Here is a 3,730-nt window from a genome sequence, read left to right on the forward strand (position 1 = left end):
ACTTTTTTCTTTAGTTGTGAAGTAAATATTGGCTATGATCTGTGACTCATTGAGATGCATCAGCATGCGTGTTGGTTTTCCTTTGTATTTGATGGAATGTTGTAACGGGGCAACCTTGGAATAGGAATGAAAATGGAGTGGAAAAGTTTCTGTTTTTCCGGAGAAAAAATGGAAACGGAGAGAAACCAACGTTTCGTTTCGTTGGATCGCGCCATCGAGCAAAACCAACGTTTAAATCACGTCTGTCGTGTTCATGTCTCACCCTCCTCCACGGCTCGACCCCACACGGTCGCTCGGCATGCCACTCACCGCAAACCGAGTAGTATACCATAACTTTCCCGTCTGCTTGTCGATGGATCGCGCCATGGAGTACTAGCAGTACTGGAAGAGATTGACAAGTTGGAGGAGGACAGCTAGCTGTAGCACGGACTCCCAAGAACTTACTACTGGAAGAGATCGTGCATGTTGTAGCCGGCTATTGCGACCTTTGAACGCGGAGCAGCCGCGTGCACCCGGAAGCGGCGCGGGCGACGCTCTCTCGGCCGGCACGCACAATCAGTGCCCGCGCCAGTGAGAGGTCGTGTCCGCTCTGGCCGGGCATGAATGCGGCACTGACCGTTTCGGGCGGGAAGCACGCGCGGGTGATGAAGAGGGTTCGGGTTGGTCAGGACCGGCCGTGGCAGCGGTCCGGACGTGCGCAAACAAGAGATGTTGTACGTTAATATTGCTGCATATATAATTAACAACGTAAATAATGTGCCAGTTGGACAAATATGATTGGATATGGAGACGGAAATGGAATTTTACGTAAACACGGATATGCATGTCTATGTCTATGTGTGTGTGCGTGACGACTCTCGCGACCTGGAAGCGGGGGCCTGTAAACACGTATATAATGTAGCAACAAGAAACAAAAAAAACTAGGAAAAGACCACAAACAGAGTGGACATCAACTTACATGTGACATAACTATGTCACATCTAGATGTGTCCTAGACAGACCCTTAAAAAATTGTCCGCCAATTTTCGTTTCTTTTTTCCGGGAACGCGCGTATTCTATTTAAAACCACTGCTATTGTCGGGTGGTTGGTGTGACATATGCCAATGGATGGCTTATCATTGTGGGAGCCAATAAAACATCGCCGGTGCCTAGAAATGGGATAAGGCGAAGACATGCACTGTAAAGCCCTCGATGCGGCTATATCTCCCACGTGTCGAGGCACGACTTAGAGGCATAACCGCATTGAAAGCAATGTCGCAAGTTAGGCAATCATCACAACATCCCATGTAATATAGATAATAGAAAGGGAGATACATAGTTGGCTTACACTCGCCACATCAATCAAAGTACATAAATAGCATTACATCAACCAAACACTCATGGCCCGACTACGGCGCCAAAATGAAAGATAAACCCAACATGCGACACGGTCCCGATCACCCCAACTGGGCACCACTACTGATCATCAGGGAAAGACACGTAGTATCGGCGTGAGTCCTCGTCGAACTCCCACTTGAGCTCAAGCGCGTCATCTGGAACGGAATCATCAGGCCCTGCATCTGGTTTGGAAGTAATCTGTGAGCCACAGGGACTCAGCAATCTTGCACCCTCGCGATCAAGACTATTTAAGCTTATAGGTAAGGCAAGGTAAAATATGTGGAGCTGCAGCAAGCGACTAGCATATATGGTGGCTAACCTGTTCGCAAAAGAGAGCGAGAAGAGGAGGCAAAGCGCGAACGAGAAATTAGAAAGAAACCTGCGGCAAGCATTACTCCAACACCATGTTCACTTCCCGGACTCCGCCGAGAAGGGACCATCACGGTAACTCACACAGTTGATTCATTTTAATTAAGTTAAGGTTCAAGTTGTCTACAACCGGACATTAACAAATTCCCATCTGCCCATAACCGCGGGCACGACTTTCGAAAGTTCAAATCCCTGCAGGGGAGTCCCAACTTAGCCCATGACAAGCTCTCACGGTCAACGAAGGAATAGACCTCCTCCTGAGACGTTCCGATCAGGCTCGGTATCTCGGTTCAACAAGACACTTCGACAAGTTAAAACAAATCCAGCAGCACCGCCCGAATGTGCCGACAAATCCCGATAGGAGCTGCACATATCTCATTCTCAGGGCACACTCAGATGAGACTAGCTACGAGTAAAACCAACCCTCAAGTTGCCCCGAGGTGGCCTCGCAGGCAGCTCAGTCGGACAAACACTTAGAGGAGCACTGGCCCGGGGGGGGGGGGGGGGGGGGGGGGGGGGGGGGGGGGGGGGGGGGTTAAATAAGATGACCCTCGGGCTCCGGAAACCCAAGGGAAAAGAGGCTAGGTGGCAAATGGTAAAACCAAGGTTGGGCATTGCTGGAAAAGCTTTAATCAAGGCGAACTATCAAGGGGTTCCCATTATCACCCAACCGCGTAAGGAACGCAAAATCCGGGAACATAACACCGATATGACGGAAACTAGGGCGGCAAGAGTGGAACAAAACACTAGGCAAGAGGCCGAGCCTTCCACCCTTTACCAAGTATATAGATGCATTAAGATAACAAGGCAATATAATGATATCCCAACAAGTAAATAATGTCCCAACAAGGAACGGTCTCCAATCTTCACCTGCAACTAGCAACGCTATAAGAGGGGCTGAGCAAAGCGGTAACATAGCCAGTCAACGGTTTGCTAGGACATGGTGGGTTAGAGGTTTGACATGGTAATTTGGGAGGCATGATAAGAAAGTGGTAGGCATCGTAGCATAGGCATAGCAAAAGAGCGAGCATCTAGCGAAGCAAAGATAGTAGTGATTTCGAGGGTATGATTCGAGGGTATGATCATCTTACCTGCAAAGTTGTCAGAGTTGACTGGATCCTCGAAAGAAAACTCAACGGGCTCCTTGTTAGCGAACTCGTCTCCCGGATCTACCCAAACAAGACAAACAAGCAATAAGGACACAATCAACCACGTGCAAGGCTCAAACAATATGATGCAAAGATGGTATACTATGCGGGATGCAATATGTGATGCATATGCAAGATTTGACAAGGAATGCATGAACCTGGCCTCAACTTGGAAAACCAAGTGTGCCACTGGAAAGATGAGATGAAATCGCTTGAAAACTATATAAAGAACGCCGGAATCGGAGTTACGGTTTGGGAATGGCAAGCAATTCAAATATGACCACGTTCTGCGATTTACAGCAAGTAGCCGACTAGATGCAACAAGATGAACATGCTACAGCACCCAAACATGGCATCAAAATACATGGCAGGGATCCATTCATGATGCTTAACAAAAGAGGAACACTGAGCTATGGCCAATTCATCCATTAACAGGTTCAAACAAGCATGGAAAAAAATGCATTTGGTAAACAGATTTCAGACTTAGTGAAATTAACACTTGTCTGGAATTTCCAGATCAGGTAGCCCACTTTGGAGCACGAAAACTATATGCTACAGGACCTGAACATGGCAAAGTAAAGCATGGCATGGAGCTACTCAAAGAGCTTAACAAAAGTCCCTTAGTGACCTTGAGCCAAAAGGGATCAGAAAATACATTTGCAAGCATGTGAACATGGCAAAAACATAATCAGTTCCCAGACTTAGTGAAAACTGGAGCATGCAAAAATCAGATATCAAGCAGGCATGTTTACGAGCTCGATGCACTCACTACAGAGCAAGTCATGACAATCTAAGCATGCACCCATCAAGAATACACATAATACAAGCTAGACATG

The sequence above is a fragment of the Triticum urartu genome, chromosome 1, assembly GCF_003073215.2.
Source record: "Triticum urartu cultivar G1812 chromosome 1, Tu2.1, whole genome shotgun sequence".
Taxonomy (NCBI): domain Eukaryota; kingdom Viridiplantae; phylum Streptophyta; class Magnoliopsida; order Poales; family Poaceae; genus Triticum; species Triticum urartu.